Source organism: Chelonus insularis, unplaced genomic scaffold (genome assembly GCF_013357705.1).
Source record: "Chelonus insularis isolate UGA/USDA-ARS -01 unplaced genomic scaffold, ASM1335770v1 contig_146_pilon, whole genome shotgun sequence".
NCBI lineage: Eukaryota > Metazoa > Arthropoda > Insecta > Hymenoptera > Braconidae > Chelonus > Chelonus insularis.
Genome location: NW_023276387.1, coordinates 172,567 through 193,184, shown reverse-complemented (window position 1 = coordinate 193,184; position 20,618 = coordinate 172,567). Strand labels below are relative to the sequence as shown.

General features: G+C 31.4%; 1 protein-coding gene across 1 annotated transcript in view; it reads left to right on the top strand.

Annotated features, from left to right (window-relative positions):
* The first annotated feature begins 8,394 nt into the window (after window positions 1-8,394).
* Window positions 8,395-20,618, top strand: part of DIP-lambda (Dpr-interacting protein lambda) — a 33,814-nt gene continuing 21,590 nt past the window's right edge. Inside the window, exon 1 of the mRNA XM_035077777.1 lies at window positions 8,395-8,539. The gene's annotated coding sequence lies outside the window, so the exon portion shown is untranslated. The remainder of the gene's footprint in view (window positions 8,540-20,618) is intronic.

Genomic DNA, 20,618 nt, shown 5'->3' with positions numbered 1-20,618 from the left:
AGCTCGATAACTTGAGTAAAAATGTTTAATTGAATTTTAGTGTACGCTCAATTACAATCTGCTTCACACAGTTTTTTGTGGTCTTTATTTAGTTTAATATTTTCCAACTTGTATCTTTTATTTAATAATATTCCAGTAGAAAAAAATTAAATAACATTTCAATCAAATATAGCTGAAGAAAGTGATGAATTTTTCTAGAATGTTGGTAAAAATAATCCTTAAGATTTTTCTGCAGCTGCTAAATGCAGCACGTGTCTCTAGTGTGGTAAGCGGTGGCATCCCCTTCTTTACGATACAAAACAATTCCTCTGCATACTTTATAAACAGCACTCACATTTACTATACATACATTAATTGTTACCGCATAATGTTGTTCACGTCACCTCTTTACCTCCACTCGCCACACATTTGACATTGTCTTGTTGTAATTGTTGTTATTATTGTCTAGATTTTAAACTAAAAAATATTTCTATCCTTGTGATATTTAAAACTATTTTCTAAAGTTATTTCATGAAATGCATTTGTCGAAAATCCTGTCCAACAATATCTTTTAATTCCGTTAGTTTCAATTCTTGCTCTTTTTTTTCGTAAAACATTCAATAGTTGCTGAGTAGGGCTTTAGTCCTGTCAAAGAGATATTGTGTTGCAGTACTTCGTTATCTAGAACAAGTAAATCACTTTTTATATCTATTATTAAAATTCATTTATATAAAAGTAAATAAATTTTTTACCTGGAAAGACTTGAAAGAGATATTTGCAAACGATTCTAAATTTTTTTTTAACTTTGATAAGAGAGATAAAATGTAATTGTCATCAGAAATTTATTCTTTACACAATAAATCAGGAAGAAATTTTTTTAAAAAATTTAATCAATTTTCAAGATGAATGATTGTGAATCTTGGAGAGAATGAAATGAAGTATACTGTCTACATTTAGAGGAAGTCAGTGTAATTATTATAAAGTGTAGGGAATTCTATTTTGTCAAGAATATAATGCTAAAATTCATTGGTGGTGGGAATAAGTATAAATATTGAGGAAAGTTGAGTAGAATGGTGAAGTAAAGGGGTTGCAATGAGTCGACGATTAAGGTAGAAAGAGCGTAGCACGCTCTCTATTTATTGCACGGCCCGATGAGTGTCATTTGAAATTTCGATATAAATTAATTTAAGGGGCAAAAGGGGTTTTCCAGCATGGTGTAGTGGGACGGGGCGTAATGGTTCGGAAAATGAAGTTCTTGTAGCACCAAGAGAGAATCTCACTCCCCTTAGATTCTAGAGAGAGTTTCTCACTCCACATGATGGTATTTCTACCTAACCCAACGTTCTACTTCCTCATCTACTCTTCCTTTACCGAATCTCTCTTTCCTCTTTTCTCATTCCCTCTTTATCATTCTCTTTTCACCCTTTCAACCATTTTTGATTCTACACTACCTCGTGAAACATCTTCCATTTTCGTTACTTGCTCCTCTTTTACTTCTTCCTTAGCTTTTCCTTCTGTCTGACTCACTACCAGTCACTCCTACAACCATTATCTTAAGTAAACAGACTACCTGTGTGTCTCGTGAATTCAAGATAATGTCACATGTTATCACAATCCTCAAGTCTAAGCTCTCTATAAAGCCAATTCAAGCTTTAATTCATTTAACTTCCACTTTCATCTATCTATCTGTATATACATATATACATATATACTTACATAAAAATTCTATGGCTTCCTTTATCATTATTATTTATTTATTTATTTATTGTCATATTTTTATGATAGAAAAAATTAGTCTCAGCATAAAAATGAATTTATTTAGTTAAATATAATGGAGTTGATGAAAAGAAAACATTATTACTATTAAGCTTTAAAAGAGGCTTTAATACTCTTTTAAATCTTCATCCTGATGATGGACATGTTGGAGATGGTACGGGATACTCATATAACTACGAAATAATCGAATTTTATGAATCAAGAGCCAATGACTCTTTCATACTTTAGCTATTAGAGGAATTTAAATTCAATCGAGTTTCAATGGCTACCCGTGAACTGACATTTCCTACCTTGCACTTCAACACCTCTGCTATTAATCTAATTTGCACAACGATCGCCACTTGACAAATCTAATTGCTACGACTCGAATTATTTAACTATTCCCGAGGACCAATTGGCAGTCTTTTCGATTTTTATTCATCATTAATCACTTTATCAGGTACCAGTTGGAAGTGCATTTTTAAGCTAATGCGTCAACTATGGCTTCTTTCAGGCTATTTTTCTATTTGAAAGGCTAATTGTGAAACTCAATTTGTTATTATAATTCTCTTTGGTTTTGCTAGAGTTAATTTATTTACTGACATCGATTATTTTCACTAATTGAATTCGAATTTATGTATGATAAAATTGTTTTTATTGTTCAATACATTTTGATGGAGTTGGACCCTAAAAAACCTAACTTTTAGTTTTCTTGAGAGCTTATTAATAAAAAGTTTGTCCTTATTAACTTTTTAGGGCCTTATTTATTGGAATTTTCTAAATGTTTGCTTCTCGGTGGTTATAGAAAGTTATAAAAGCATTGGCAATCTCTGAAAAAGAAATATTTTTTATTAATTCTGCATTTCCACATGCCAACTTTTTTTAATTCTCAACCATGTGAGTATGTAAGTTTTTGAAATGAACTTGATGCTATTCAATACCTGCACCATACCTCTGATAAACCTGGATGCATTTTTAGAAGAAAAATATTTTGAGAATATAGAGTAAATATGTTTGGTATTCGAAACACGATGGTCTACACAAAGTATCGCCGTAGGGCAATTTATATATACATAATATTATCAACACATTGTTTTGACAAGACTTGATGCACATTGAAACCCTATAACTTCTTTCTTACTCTATTGAAGCTTCTTAAAATATTTTACATCATTTTCTTGTGTTAAATCTTTTATAAAGATTAACAAAAAAAGCATGAGTATTTTGGAATATATTTTACCATTACCAGGTATTTAATCCACAAGTTACACAATCCTTTCATAAGTACTTGACGAAAATCAATATGCAGTAGCAGCTGTTGAGGATTATCGAATTAGACATTAATTTGCATAAAATTTTGAAATCAGGTATTAAGTACATCATAAATAATCACTGATCAAAGCTATAGATCTTAATCTTACTTACCTACTTTCTTCAAGTCATTTTCTTATTACTTTTATCATATTTTGAATTATTTAAACCATTATAGCTTTAGAGCTAAAGAAATGAAGCAGCGAAAATTATTTGTAAGTTATGATCAAGCTAATGTACATAAATTAGTCATATAAATTTCTCCATAACGAAGTAAAGCTCGATACGTTTACAGTCGTAATGACTTCCAGCAGGTCGCAAATAAACGCCGAGAATTTCGAGAGAAGTTGGAGTTCAGATGGCCGGTCGTAGACCGAACTGTTGAGGGTACCCCCGCTTTATTCGGTACTTCTGCACACAGTAGCAGACTACACTTGGCGTCAAACTATAAGCTTTCGCCCGGAAGTTAGTTTTCGCTCTCCGGATATATCTCTAATAATAACGAGACTTCTTTAAGGCCAGTGGTTCGCAGTTGTACGGTAAATCCTTAAAGTTTCCCTCGTCAAAGACGCGCTTCCTTCAAATTAAGATTTCTCTTCCATCCTGTCCTGTAATACAAACAATAAGAAGTTGCTATTTCTTGATCATTACAAGATTAATCGGATTTATTTGTGTCAAAGGAGCTTTGAGCTTTTAACTGAGTCAGCAGTGGTGTTTGCTAAAAATTATTTCTTCAATCAGAGGCTGATAATTAATATTATGATGACTTTAGGGAGATTAAAGAGCTTAATAAAAATTAATCGATTGATTTAATAGTAATTAGGGTATATACGTTTAGATATTTAATACAGTTGGAAAAGGGGAATGTGTGTAAGTAAGAGAAATGTCTGGTGAGTATAGAAAGGGGGAGGGATAATTGAATACAACTAGATCGAGCCGAGCGTTTCCACCCCATTAAATCGGGCTTAAACTCTAACAGGATTGAGGGAAAAGGGAATGTTGGTTCTCTCATTTCTATTCCCTTTACCTTTCTCAGTCTATGCTATCGTAGTCTATATAGTTGTATATAAGTATATGTTGACTGGTATATGTACACACGTTTACTGCTGCTCCAGCTGGGGGCCAATCAGTGTTGCCCTTCATTCAGTTACTGTAATACCATCAAATACTCTTACATATACATATATATATATATATATATATATATATATATATATTCAACTAAACTATTTTCTTCACTTCGCGTGAGCACTATTCTTTGAAGGTCGATTCATTTCCTTCACACATTTTTTGAGTCTTTTACTCCAAACTTGCGTTTTAACAATCCTTGGATTTTCTTTTAGACTCTTTTATTGAACTTTTTTTTTCCTCATATGTGAATGAAAATACTTTTCAGAGTAAATGGATATCTTTATATCATACTAATGTATAATATTTTTGGTTAAAAAGAGTTAATGCTATACAAACGTAACAGAAATAATTTTTATAATATTGATTTCAGAAAAAATAACTTGAAACTTAAAATTCGCAACGATTAGTGTTTGACGATATCTCGAGGTCAGATGGGTTTCAGTCGATGAGAGATCAATCAATGCGTTTCACTCAATATACTCTTTCCCAAGTATGCTCTTGAAAGGATCCACTTTACCCCTCTCACCTCTTCACAGTAATAAATAAAACCATATTGCGTATATTTCGGCAATATTACCGTCACAATGAAGATGCGAAATTCGCTAATAAAAATAAACATTGAGATTTGGGGGATTCAGAATGATATGGCTTATCATTTGAACTAGAAAAAAACGATAGACACAAAACTATCATGTGACATATTTATGCTGTGTTATGTGTACGATTGGAGTGTATATTTCACTGTGTAAAAGTTGAACAAAGATAGAGAACAAGTCGTGTCGAACGATCCCAGATATTATATAGTTATATCTTTCTCTTGTCATGAGCAGGGTGAAATGTAGAGGGAGGAAAAGCTGAAAAGAGAATTCTCAGCACCATTCATACAATCGGAAACAGCCTGAAATAAAGGCTTGACAGACTCCTCACGACAAAAGCAAAACGCATTTTTCTTCTACCGATACCAGAGGTTGTTTGACGCCATGGTATTTTCTCGTCTCGATACGATTTTAGGAGAGGAATTGCAAGGATAAATTTCAACAAATAATAGAAAAATATGTATTACTTTTTAAATGTCTTTCATCATTTTTTGTTTATATTATTTACACTTTTTTTTGGTTTATTGTTTCGAGAATATTTTTTTTTTTTTAAGCTCCTCGAATTTATTGAATTTTTTTTTCTGAGCAAAATTTCTAATGAATTTATTTTTCAGAGGCTTTCAACGAGCATTGGGATTGTTTCCTAGACTAATTACTTGTACAGTGTGTTCCTAGATTGGAATATAATGACTTTTTTCTTAATAAATTAGCTGAATTAAAGAAAAAAAAAAAAACCAAATCATAGATTACTCTTGATTGCTGTGGTAGCAGTTGAAATGGACCTTTTTGATCAGGTAAAAGTATTTCTATTTCAAATCAAGAGCAATCATTGGTGCAGCTTCTTTAGCCAATTTTTCATGAAAGATCGTCTATATCTGTACAGGCAATATAATTGAACCTACTGTCATTGACTGATGGTGCATCAATGAATTCTCGTCAGTCGTCTTGGTAATTAACGCAACGGCATCGAGTGCAAGTTATGACCGATCGTGGTATGAGTATACGCCCCAGCCATTGGCCTAATCGATATCCGATCACTCGAGCAATACGTCAAGTACATCCCGCGCTGGTCATTCTCTATTACTATACGCGCGACCGCGCGATCCTCGCCGTTGAGCTTCGTTGAGTGGAGCCATAGGATCCTATGTCCTGCTGAATGCGTACACTACTTCGCTCACAAATCCCCCGATCTACGGCCAATAATTAAGTTTTCCATTAATCGTTGAACCAGCTGCTCTCATATAGCTAATGCCATTGCCATGAGACTGACTAGATCTCACCCGGAACATCAAAACTAATCAGTTGACAATAAAATGTTATGGCTGGTTGAGCTGCAAAAGAGATCTACTGAGCTTTTATTTGAAACGTCATTTAAAATTTTCTAATAATACTACTCTATTGTGTTCTTCGTATTATTATTATTATTTCATTTTGCCTTTTTTCTTGTACTTCATCTTGAAAAAAAAAATCGTGGATACCAAATTTCCCTAGTGAAATATTTTATTACTGTGGTAACAATAGAGTTTTCTCGTTTATAATCAGGAATATTTTCCATCCACTAAAAGAAAAATTTATTTCGTTTTTTGTTAATAAATAAATAAATAAATAAAACAATCAATTTAATCTATAAAATATTAAATTTTTTGTGATTTTTTGTAAAGCTAGAAACTTTTTGAATTAATTTATGCATCAGTAAGTTAGAAATCAATGCTTGCTTGCTAACTTATACAGTGAGTTGTTAGTTAAATAAAAAATTCAATAATTAACATATAGTTATAAATAAAATAATGACTTCTAAAAGCTAAAATGTCTCTAGAGACCTAGATGGTAATTTGTTTGATGAATAACATATGCACCGTCAGTGCTTATATGTAATACACTTTTAGTATATTTTGTGGAGAAAAGTTAGCAAACGAAAACATGAGAGTTTGTCAAAGTGCTGTTGGCTTTTTGTTAACAGAAAGACAAATACTTGGACTAGTATTTTCCACGGGATCTTCTTTGTGGTATATATTTATCAAAGTCCTTTTTCGTAACAATAAACACGGTCGAGCGAGTCCGCAGAAGGAAAATTTAAAGAAGAGAAAACGAAGGAAATATCAGACAGCACGTAGTAAAGCCAGCGAAACCAGTTAAGCAGCTATTGGATAAAATGACGGGAAATTGTCAGAAGGTATTTCGCAATATCGGTTGTGTTATACCTGACGCAAAGAATCTTCAAGAAAACGAGACATTGGCTTTTCAACAATAAACGAACATTGAAACTCTTTCATATAAGAATTTTTCATGTTGATTGAAGTTACCACATGCTTGAGTTATATATGACTCTGGGTTATCAATCGTTGCTTAAGTTGATGTATCGATTATTAAATTATTCTTTTTATTTTATTTCTTCTCTCCACACTTATTTTAATTTACTACTAAAATTGTTTTTTATTTATAACCACAGATGGGGTTTTAAAAAAATTTCATACTTGGTTACATAATCACTCTTTTTTAATAAAATAAAATAAGAGAATGATCTAATGAAGTACACAGCTAAGGTATCCAAAATATATCTTACCACGAGTTATAGCTAATACTCGTTTCTCTGATGCAATATAATCTTCTTCAGAAGCTTTAAGAAGAGTATACAAGGGCCCACAAACATCTCAATAAGTTTGCTATTTCCTCGAATAGTTTCGCACATAGTTAATAAACCGGTTGCCGATGGTTGAGACGACGTTCTTATCAGATTGAAAATTTTCAAGGATCTGACCGTCTTTATAACTTATTAGTTCTAATTTCATCCCTACTTCAATTAATAAATAATATAAAGTATATTCAACAAATACTAATTTTTTTAACTTTAAAACCTCTCTGAACGTTATTAAAACTGATAATTTTTATTTTCATTAAAATCGCAAAGAAAAAAAACTGGTGATTATTTTTCTGAAGCAATTTAATTTTTTAAATCAATCAATATTCACATTATAAGAACACAATATTTCTTTACATAACTGCATCCAAACTATTTTTCAGCAAAAACAATTTTGTCTGTTTACCATAATCATAGCAAAAAAGCTCTAATTTCAAATTCATTTCTCTGTACAGCTCTGCTGAATGAATCCACCAAAGGGAATAATAACAACAGATCAAAGCTGAACCCATTTATTGGTAGGGCGTTGATAAGACGATCAATGATTCCAGTCATCTTACAAGTGATCCTCAGCAAGACAAGTGCACGTCTCAACTGGTATACGTCATAAGCAGGAAGATCCTGGTGCGTACATACTGAGAAGCTTCAAGTGCACCAACTTATCGTGCATAAGTGATGGTGGTGGTGGTGATGGTAAGTCCATATACATCTACATCTGTACATCCTCCACGCAATCCTCAATAGCGTCTAGGTTTAAAGCAGCGAGAGAGAAAGAGGACTTGAGGGCTGGAGCTTTCGCGGGAAGCGCGAGATATTCTATACGAACAGTAGGGGGAGATTTGCGAGAGTGGGAAAGCCATTTGAGAGGGGATTCACCAAAGTGTAAGAGAGAGAAAGAGAGAGAGAGAGAGAGAGAGGGAGATTCAAGTTTCAGAGCGGGTAAGCAGACCATCGCAACCCTCTGGTGCTACAGTCGCACCGCGACACCCTCACGATTCAAACCGTGATTGTGTGTTCTTCAAGTCATTTAAATCCGTTTGCTTCATTGTTGTCGTCATGAAAGTGTAAAAGTCTTACACCCTGGCCTTATTTCTTCAACATTCTTTCGATTTCGGATATCATAGTGCAGGTAAGATTTTATCCCGGATTTATCTTTGCTTTTTTAGGATCTGAAAAAGAACTTGGAGTTGTTTGAGCTTTTCGATCAAATTAAGGTTTTTTGTGGGAGAAAATAAATAAGTGATAGATGAGAAGTGTTTGGAAGACTGCCAGTGTCATTGTTGACTTGGTCTTAAAGGACCTGTTGATGTGAAAAAAAATAATTGTGCAATCAAGTGTTTTGTCAACATCATTCTTTTTTTAACATTCAACCCCTGTTTTTTGCAATTTTCTCTATTAATATTTTTTAAGCAGATAAATTTTTCTCTTTCTTGCGAGAGACTTATGACAATGTTGGCAAGATCTACCTCTATACACGTGATCCAATTAACTTGGGAAATAATGGAAGAGGTTAAAGAGAAATACGATGATAAAAATTGGACTGAGGATTAAGAGTGAAAAATTTCAAGAAATATCAGACGTGAATGTTATTCGATATTAGGTGTCTTAAGATGATATTACATACATATATAATATGATTGCTTGGAAGACTGCCAATGAATACATAAGTTGCACGTGGACCTGTTGATAATCTCAAACTAATCTTTCTGAATTTATTCAATTATTCTCCAAAATGACATGAGTTTCATTTTATAACAGCTTTGGCTTTTTTTGTTTAACTCTTTATTAAAATCAGTCGAAATTCACTTACTGATATCGCACTCATGTAATAAATTTATAGCTTTGTGTAATTTATTAATAAATTTAGTCACACAGAAATTCTCGTAATCTGTGTTAAATATGCATAAAAAATATTGTATTTTCAGTTTATCATTTTTTTTGTAAAGTTTATTTATTTTTCTTTCACTCAATATTTTATGATCACTTTATGTACATTATTCTGTTGATAATTAATTTCATAGCTGTTTAACAGTTTGAGTTTTTAACAATTTGAAAAATTCATTCAATTATCTTTGCTTTTTTTATTATACGAGATTTTTCAATCATGTTATTCAAAGTATTTATATTTTTGGAAGTCGATGAAAATAAATGTAAACTTGAATTAAACCGAGAAGAAAATTTGCAAATTTTTGATGCAAATATTCTCTAAGAAAAATTATTGGAAAAATCTGTCTCGAACAAAATAATTTCCCCACATGTTTTTTTTTTTCTTTGTTTGAAAATTTATTCCAGATAAGATAATAACGATAGAAAATAAGTAGATATTAGCATTTTGAAAGGGCAGATAATCTTGATTTCCAACACTCTAATCAAAACAAATTTTATTTATAAACATTCTATGAAAAAAATTAATTATATCATTTAAGTCGACATTACTCATTTTCATTAGTAATCCAAAATTCAATTAGTTATCATCACACATTTACATGTAGTGTTTTTCATTTTGAAATATTTCCTATTTAACTTTATAAAAATTATAACTAAATTTATTTCAAAGAAACAACATTGTTAACTCATCTCGATTCATCGATTGAAAACATTTGTTAAATGTTAAATAGACTTGAAGATTTACTAATTTAGTCGTCAGTACACAAAATGGTTTTAACAATAATAAGTGATCATCTATTTTGATAACGAGCATTACATCAAGAGTATTATTGAAGGATTAATTTTAAATGCTTGAACATCGTAATTTTTGGTTTCAATATTAAATTATTTACAGGACTCCGAGATATTTTATCAGAGAATTTTTTTTTTTTCTATTAGATTTTTTAGCGATTCATAAGTGAGAGAGTGAAAGAGGAATGAGAGAAATGAAATGGAGCTTTATTGCAAAAACTCGATGCGAGCGGCAGATGTTACGTGGGTTCTTGTCGTGTTGCTGGCACCATGCGCGTGTCCATGCTATGAAATTTCATTTAAAATGGTCCAACGATTTTGTTTGGCGATATGCTAGAGATAAACAATTATGTCATTGAGAAAAGTCGATTAAACTATTTAGAAAATATTCCTTTCGTTTCTCTCTTTTTCACTTGATAATTTTATTCAGGTACTTTTGTTTAACGTAATCAGATGTATTGGTGTTTTTAAGATTCGCAATGATCTGCTCAAAACAATGAAAGACAGAAAATGGTTACGAGCTTTTATATATTAATGAGACAAGTTTTTTTTATTATTTATTTTAAGGTCTTGAAAATATTAATTAAAAAAAAAAAAAAGAGTTTTTCTCTTCCAACGAACTTGATAATAAGCATTTTAACAGAGACACGGAAAATACGTTATAAATTGTTCCATATGTAGACTGTAGTACACTGCATTAGAGGATAAACGTGCGTGCAGGGTTTTGGTATATACGCACTGGGCGAGCTGCTTATATTTATTACGATAGGTTTTCAGCCAAAATACGCGCCAACCCAAAATTTATGGTCTCTCGCACCAACATATTCACACAAATCTACACACAACTTTCGGAAATATATTTATATATAAACGTTATTCGCACCTTTCAGAGATGTATCAAAAAAATATATCCTCAAGTATTAAAAATAGCTATTTGTATAAACCATCACTATTTCGATACACTAGTATTTTACCAAATATGTAGAATGATGGGTCTACTAGAATCAAATTTTTTATTGTCAATAAAGTTATAATATTCTTTTTCTTTTTCATTTAAACGCTTTTATAAAAACATGCAAACGAAATCTACTCTCATCAATTACATTCCAGTTTAAATATTTTTTACGACAATAAAAGAAAAAAATGACGAAATAAAATTTAATATAATAAAATCTCTATCATTTAGTACTCAACGATATCTCAGTTTTCCACGCAGTTGATTGTTGATGAAAATGAATGTTGTAATGGATCAGACGTGTAGCAAGGCTTTTAATGTTTTGATCATTATCTTCTTTTTGTTTCCATTTCTTTGCTTTTGCTCTACTCTCAGCTCACCAGGAAAACATTTAGAAACATTTATGACAATGATGTAAAATTATCGAAATAATCATTATTTTTTATTTTATTCGTCTGAATGGTGAAAATCATTTTTCTTTGTTCTGTTACATAAACGAGTCGAAATATTATAATAATTAGAGCGAAACAATTTTTTACTTTACTATTCTTGAATAATTTTAACATTTTAAAACAATCGAAGACCTCCATCAATTTGGAATATATTTTTTTTCAATTTTTTGTGTAAAAATTAATTGATAACAAATTCATATGACCGTTTTAAAACTTAAAAAAATTTTTTTTTAAATTCCGTTATTGATTCACTTCTCATCATAATTTACTAAAAAATTAAATAGTAACGATTTAAACTCGAGCCATAAAATTTCACTATTCGACAAAAAAAGCTTTATCAGGTACACACAATTTTTAAAATACTACAAAACTGATTAAATTACGCTATGAAATTTTTATTCATACCATATCTATTTGTCGACTCTCTTTGATGCTGCAGTATTTTGTTCGTTGGAATTTTAAAATTCAATTAAGTCTATTAATAAATTTGATAATTATTTTATTTTTTGGTATTTAAAATAAAATTGTGTTACCTTAGACGGATTATGAGTAATAATTCGTTGTATAGAATACTGATTGTGAATTGTTTTTTAAATAATTTTTTCAGAAAAAAGGATTGGAGGGAGGATTAAAAATTCTTTCGTCTTTGTTCTTACCCCCTTTCTCCTTATGAGGGGGCTTGAATAAAAAAATCCTTGGTCTTATTGTTAAAGCATAGCTATATTGGGATGTTAATGTGTTGAGCCAAAGCGCATAAAGTGGTCTCTTTCTATTGTTTTAAGTCATTAAAAACCCTGAGTGGTGTACATATGAGCTTTGTGAATGACTCGAAAACTACATCAGACAGTATTAGTTATTAAGACATCAGATACATACAATTCTCTACTCAAATTCATTCCTGAGATTTATTTATTTTAAAAATAATTTCCACTATTCAGGATAATCAATAAAATTCAATAATTCTTCGAGCTTAAATGTAAAATGAATTTCATGAAGAGCTTGGAGAGGGCTGAAAAAAAATATAATCGAAATATTTTATAATTTTCATGTCTAAACTAATAAGCTGTAATAATAACAATTAGGGAGTGAGAAAAAATTAGTAATTTAATGAAATGAGAAAAAAATTAATGAAAAAAAAAAACACATCCAAGTTGGACAACTTGCGTAAAGGCGTTTTACTTTTTTTCTATCTAACATAAAAGCCATCGTGAACTTTTTCAACCCACTTTATCTTCCTCCCTCTCGCTGTTTCCCTCTCTTTCTCCTTTTCTACGTGCCAGTTTCATTTACCTTTAGTTACTAGTAGTACAAGCTCATCTCAAGTTGTGATAAGGGATTTTTTATCATCTGCGTGCGAGAAAAATTATTTCAAAAAAAGCCAGATAATGTTTTTCAATAGACAATAATAAAATAACCAAATATATTGAATTTTTTAATTTTATTTTAACTGTTGGGAGCTTTTTTCAAAAAAATTTCACTTTAATATACAGAGTGATTTATTTCACAATTATCTGCACAATTCATCAGATTGATTATGAAATTTTTTTTACAAATCATTGAAATATTTAATTTGAAACAAAAAAATTTAATAAAAATTGAAAAATTTTGGAAAAATAAACTTAATAAATTCTCTTTTGTTTATAAAAACTAAAAATAAATTGAATAAACTGAAGAAGATGAAGGAAAATTTAAGAGAATATGTATGTGTATTTAGTTATGTATATAAAATCAATGTACATGCGTTTATACATATCACATGGCTGTGTAGTGTGAATATAAAACCGCAAGAAGAATCTCTATATTCAGATATTGAAAATCATTCTCTCCTCTTTCTTCTGCAGCTTATATCCTCTGTAGCTTTCTGCCGTTTTCCTATGTCTTCAACACGATTTCCGGCGGATAACATCCTACGGCGAGTAGAAAATGTCAGATATCGAGAAATTGATCAGCTGAGTAAAAAGTCGAGATACATAAAGTGAACATAAATCATATCAATTTATTCACACTTCCATGTGTCAGTTGTTGTCAATCCTTTTCCCAAAATGCTATTCATTGTATGTGACGTATTACGGAATTTTTCGACAATGGTACACAAGTACTCCACCCTACTTTTTCTTGTTATCAATAATTTGATAAAAAAATTCCTAAAAAAATGTCGAGAATAGATTTGATTATTATACAGATAAATCAAGATATATGTAGAAAACTAAAAGTATTTCTAATTGGTAATGGTGATAATAGTTCTTACATATAAAAAATAATTGTTTAAACTGGACATAATAACTCTACAAAAATTGTTCATCTTTTCGAGTTATTAGGTTCTTTTTTGCGTCGAATGAAGAAGATAATTCCTTTTTTTCCCTTAAAAAACGAAAAGAGTAAAATTTTTTCAATCTACTGTCAAAGACCATGACCCTAGAGCATAACCCGAACAATCGTTTAATTTTTCCCTCGAATTTTAATTTCTTCTATATACCAAAATCCGAAAAAAATTTCTGTAGGACACACAATTGAACTCTTTGGTCTTCTCATTCTTCAGAGTCTTTTGTAAAAGTTCATCTATATAGTCTGGAAAAAAGAGAGAAAGAGAGAAAAGTGGCTTCTGATGAGGTAAACGTAAAGAGTAGGTAACATTTCAGACTGACTGGCATTGCTCTTTCTAGAATCTTCTGGTGAGATTAGAAAGCCCAAAGGCAGTATCCTTGAGAGATTGTCTAACTCAAAAGTCCAGAGGAAAAAAAGGAATGGAATCAAAAAAAGAGAAACAAAAAATGAAGAAAAAAGTAAAACAAGCCTGTAAAGTACAGAAAATTTAAAATAAAGAAAAAAAAAAGTGTGTAGAGTATTTTTGGTTGTGGTAAAAGGGAGAAAGAAAGGCTCGGATATATTATGCTGGGGTAAATAGAAGAGCCTTGGCCACTTAATCCGTCGTCGAGGGCAAATAAATTGGGCATGGTCGAGCTCGCTGGTTCGTGACTAGATGAGGAAGGGAATAAAAGAGTGAGTTTGCAAGAAAGAGTAGCTAAAAGGTGGGGATAAGCGTGGTGGATAAAAGTCAAGTATAGTTGGGAGAAAATTCGATGCTTCATGAGCCGCAAAATCAAGTTGAAACTTATATATATATATGAAGCTGAAAATAAATCTTTGGAGAGCAAGAGAAAACCTATCTTAGATCTACGGCCAAACTAACGGCGTCTAGTCAAGTTTTTAATTGTACTAAGAACCTAATTGATTACTGGATTATAAACATACGGAAACTTTTGATAGGATCAGTCTCCAAATGAGTCTAAAGAGATTCCCATCAAGAACTCGGGTGAAATTCTCGAGGGTAGCCAATCCCTCAACAACAAAAATCCAACCTTCGATACAAAAATTACGCTCCACTTTATGTCGATTTATTATTTTCATGAAAATAAGCTCACAGTATCAACTAAAATTTTTTTTATCAACAATTATTTATGTACAAGTGGTAGATAATCATTGCTTTATCCTATGAAATAGCACGTTGACCTGGATAATAAGAATTGTATGAAGGCAAAGTGATTATTTTTAGTCAAAACTGTTGGAATCAAGATTAAATAAATTGAAACAATTTTAAATAGATGTCCGAATCAGGTATGTGATGAATTTATTAATCGTATTTTAAGTAGAAAGTGAATGATTAATTTTTATTCAGTGAAGGTATAGTGAAACATATTTAATGGAAATCATTTGTAAGAGAATGGCGGAATAAAATGATGAAATATTGAAGTGAAAACGATTATGAGCCTTATATATTTACCTTGTAACATTAATTGCCTGTGAAAAAATTTTCTTTCGGAGGACGGAAACAATTTATTAGTAAATCAAACTTTCGTTTCTCTTGTACGAATACGAACGATAGAATATGTCTAAAGGCAATAGTTGTATCTGACGTAGCTCACGTTTGCCCACCCTTCTAGAAAACGTAGTTCTGTGACCGACGTGTCCATCCTGCCGTGAAATAAAATGAATCATTTGGTGGAAATTCAACCAACACCGACTGCATACCACCAACCATTTATACCATCCATACTTGCCTCTCTTTATATTCTTTCTCCTTTTTTTTTCTATTTACTCTCCTCATGTGCACTTTCTTGTATATTATATTCTTCTCTTTTATTTTTACCGACACTTTGTTTTCATTTTTCCCTTCAATTTTTCGTTCATTCACTCGTCTACACTCCACTCACTGCACACTTCCCTTTTAGCTGCGAACAACAAATTTCCCAAGCTAAACTTATTTTCACGCACGTCAATAAGACACTTGTTCGACAAATTATTGAATTAACTTTATGGACAGTTGGGATAAAATTATTTCTTTTTATGACATGGAACAGAAAAAGCTTTATCATAATAACTATTATCAAAAGGCTGAACAAATTGTATATTTCTACTTAAAAATATTTTCTCAACAGTTAAGATCATTAATGTCTTTATAGTTACTAAAATTATTTCTTCTTAACATTCTAAAGGTAACGAGTTGAATTAAAAGCCATCGTTTTTTCTTCAAACATTAAAATATTCTTCGTGTTCTCATCCTTGTTTGTTTGTCCCCGAAAATATAAAATAATTCTCAGAAAAAGCTCCCTTCCTCAATCGGAGACACCTTAGTTCCTGAAAACTATCAAAATCCATTCAACGTGAACCGAAAAACAAATAAAAGGACGAAGGACTCATAATAAAAAATTCTGAGAAAATTCAAGAAGTAGAAAGAAAAAGTAGGATAGGGGCGCGTTATTGAGGGGTGGTAGGATGCAATGGTGCTGAGGAGGGTATGAGAGAGAGTTAAACGGAGCAGAGACAAGGGGGATAAAGAGACAGGGGGTAACAGGTCGGATGTCCGGCAGTCCGTCACTAGCTATCCCCTCGTATCTCCGGTGAGGAACGCGTCATGGCACGTTGTGCCTCGCCATATCGCTGCTATAACAAGTCCTGAATATGCATATATTCGACCAGTAGGGATGTCCATACAGCAGAAGTGGTGGAGAGCAAGGGACTCGAGATGTCCTCTACTGTACCCCTTGGTCGATTTCTCCACTTCCTGTCGTCTCTATTGCCAAACTATCGCTTACTCTCTCATCCTCGTTCGCGGCTTTCGGTCATTTCCCCACGAAGCATCATTGACGCCAGTTCACGGCCGCTGTTGTTGGCTACTTTTGTCAATTTATCACTCACATAGATATATTTTGTGCCATATGTATATCATTACTAAAGTGGATATTTCAAGTTGACTTTTTTCAGACTTTTGTTTCATTTTTTCAAGATTAATTGTTTCAACTCTATTTAAAATAATCTTTCAAAATTTTTCTACACTAGCTGACACTAAAAATAGATTATCATCAAATTATTATATCAATGAAAAAAAGTTTAAAAGCATAAAAAATAAATCAATTTAAATTCATTAGTATCAATTGATTTATATCGATATGTTTTTGAGCACACATTTCGTCAAAAGCTATTTTTTATAATCATTTCATTTTATTTATAAAAAATATTTTAATTTAAAATTAATTAAAATTCTCCAGTATTCAAACGCCTTTTGAATGGGGAAAAAAATTTTTTTACTCTCATGCATTCATAATTATTGCTGTTTTTAAATTGACCATGCTTATATACAATAGTTTGTACAAGACGTGCTTGAAATTTTTCGCATTTTATTTTTTCTTTATTATACAATGCACTTAATCTTTCGATTAAGTTTTTTCTCACGCTATGGAGAGACTCTATAACGTTTATTTATGCTAACCGCACGTGGAAAAACTCTCTGTTGGTGGATTATAATGATTTTTTCTTTTGCTTTTATAAGCTTTTAATTTAACAAGAATGCAACGAAAATGTGTGTGTTTTCATGAGTGCTCATGGCATCGAAATTCTAGGACATTTTATACCGGGAAGTAGAGATGGATCATGCAGGTATTTCATGCGAGCTATGGTCATGACTCATGAATCGCATGGAATCGAATGTCCACGCGATCTATTCGAATATGTATGGCCCAACATCCCAATCGCATTGTCTGCATTACAAAAGACTCCACTGTCTCTTCATCATCTCACAATCGCTTCCGTTTCAATGGGTATCATTTCTATTGAAGAATTATTTATTTAGCCTTAACCGAATGCAGTTTTTCTTCATTTAATTTCCTCATGTTTTCAATTTTTTTTTCAGAGATTTAGTCAAATCTAGTCTACGGTCTAGACTAATAAATGTACTTGAGTGATAAAAAATCATTTATTGTTAAAAATATTTTAATGCTGTTAAAGAAATTTTTTTTAGCAGTTTTAAAACTTTAGATGATAGACTAATGTCCAAATCAGTAAGAAATCTAAGAAAAAAAAAACCCTGCAATATAATTCTTGCAATCTAGAAATCATAATTGAATCTGCAATATATTTTTTCTAGTGTTCACTAGAATACCAGAAAGATTCTGTTATATTCCATTATAGATCAGTTATCAACAAGCTCTCTGGCGAGCTATATGGAAAACTATCTCTACAGTGTGGCATAACAATAAATCTGATGGCTACGTGACTCAATTCTAAATGTTTCTGTGCAGGCTCGAATAGTGGTTACACATCGTGGCCATGCAGCATTTTTTTTGTTGTTTTTATTATTATTATTATTATTATTATTATTATTATTATTATTTATTTTTCGGATCGTCCATGACTTACATGATAGGTTTGGCAGTTACGTATATCAATAGAGCAACTCTCATTCTTTTTACTCCTTTACTTGTATTTTTTTTTCTGTACTCTTTTAACGTTTTATTCCTCCCGCTTTTGCACCTGAATAATATGGGAGTTAGTGAGCACGTTCTGAGCACACAGCCAAATAGACTTCCGTCTTGTGGTAATATCAAGTGTCTATATACGATCTATTGAAATGGAAACGCTTGATTTTTCAAGAAAAATTATGTGGAAAATTGCTTTTTCTCACTGCAGGCATCAACGTAGAAAGAGAAAAATGGAAAGTTTTACAGTACCACTTGAAAATAATCAAGTAATTTTAGATCTTCAGTTGGAAAAAAGTTTGAGACTATTTCAGGAGTGAATTTCCATTGCAACGTTAAAGGAACAAAAATTTTTTTGTTTTTTCTTCGAAAATTTCAGTAGTTTTATTGATTTTAGGCCAGACAAGCCTTTAGCAGCTTTCTTGGCTCATAACTCCGATAAAAATAGTCGAAATTTAATTTTACAAAGAGCATTCTCAAATTCAATAATTGAACTTTAAAATTCAATCCATAAATAATTTGGAAGAAAAAAGGTCTATCCTTGAAGAGCTTTAAACCACCAATAAAAGTTCTAGACAGTACTAGTTCTTGTATTCTTTATATTTTTCAAAAGAATAAGTAAAAAAAAAAAATTCTTTGATAACAGATTCAAAAACTAGAAACTCTGAGCTTTAAAGATGTCATCTTGTAAATCAAAATCCATCAATTATTAGAAAAACTAAAAATTTTTTAAAATGACTCAATTGATGAAAAAGCTAACATTTCAGTATATTTCGCCAAAGCTAATCTCTACTACTGAGGGAATAGTTTTTTTATGGTTACGTAATGGAAGCAAACAATTACGGAAAGTAAAAAATGAGAGGGAAGAAACAATCGAAAGGGATACACTCACACATTGATATACATGTAAGTGTAAGAATATGCTGTGTCACAAAGAGAGGGATAGATTTTTGTCCACTCGTGTGGAACATGGCACGCAAAGTGAATTTGTGTTTTATTCTCTTATATATAAAGTATGGTCTGTATATTGAAAGAAGTAGTAAATATATGTGTACATAAGACAACTAAGTATAGTGATACATGAGGAGAAAACACGGACGATGGTATAGTCGCGTACAGTAATAGGATATTTTTTCCGCTTTAAACCTCGTCAGATTATGAGTATTATACAACAGAACAGAAGGATTTAATTCGTATGAAACACGATAACAAGAGAGAACGCAGACGAGAAAGAGATTAGCCGATGCAATGGGATTCAGTTCACTCGACAAATGCTTTACGGAATCGCCAAGCAGGAAGAAGAAAAGAAATTTATCCAGTAGAGACATATTTTTATCTTTTCTTTTACGAGTCATGTTTTATGTTGTTGTTGTTGTTGTTAAATAAATATCAACAAAAAATAAATCAACTTGTTACGTTATTCGCTTTGACTTTTTAGGGCTCTAGAAATTTTTCAGCTGTCGTTGAGATGGTTTGTTTGGAGCTTTTTGAGTGTTTTGAAGCTAAAAATGCTTTAGGATAATAAGGGATACATTTTATAATTAGCGATTTTTCAATTTTTATTTTTTTACAAATTTCCTGAAAAGTTATAGACTTTTTGTATTACTTTATGGTATAAAATGATGAATAAATAAATTTCAATTGAGAAGAACAAAGAACATAACGATACTCTAGAGGGAAATAATTCTTCTTAAAGCTTGAAAAAAGATAGTGAAGTCAGTGGGCTGCGATTAAATCGATTTTTTCGTAGAATTTATAAAAGTATAGTATCATTATTGAAAAAAATATCATCCTCTAAAAATATTGTACCAAAATTATTTTGCATCATAACAAGTTTTGAAAAATTATTTAAATAAAAATTTCAATAATTACACGATAAAGACAATTTTGAATTATCAACCAATTTATAGTTAACTTTAATGAAAAAACATAAAGATCTACGAGTAGAATAAAAAAGCAAACAACTGTTCATAGTTAGTACGTGTGTATCAGAGAGTTAATGTGACAGAGAAAAACTCAAGAATAAGCTGAGTTCATAAAATAGTAAAAGACTTAGAGGGTGTGCAAGGTTATAAGCCGAATGCTGGAGGGTACCTATAGGGTCAGTTGAAAGTTGGATAAACGTCTTAAAGGAAAGCCAAATATATGTGCCAACGTAGCGAAATAGAAAAGATATCGTATAGAAAAGCAAACACTGGAAGTAGAGAATAAGAGAGGGGAAGAAGGTGAGTTTAAGGCAAGAAAGAGGTGGAATAAGGAGTGGCCTACCTATTGCACCTACATATATCCAACGAATAACGCCAGTTTCAATAAAACGATCGACGCATTTCTTGAGACTTGTTCGAGTATCGTAAAATTTCACCCAAATCG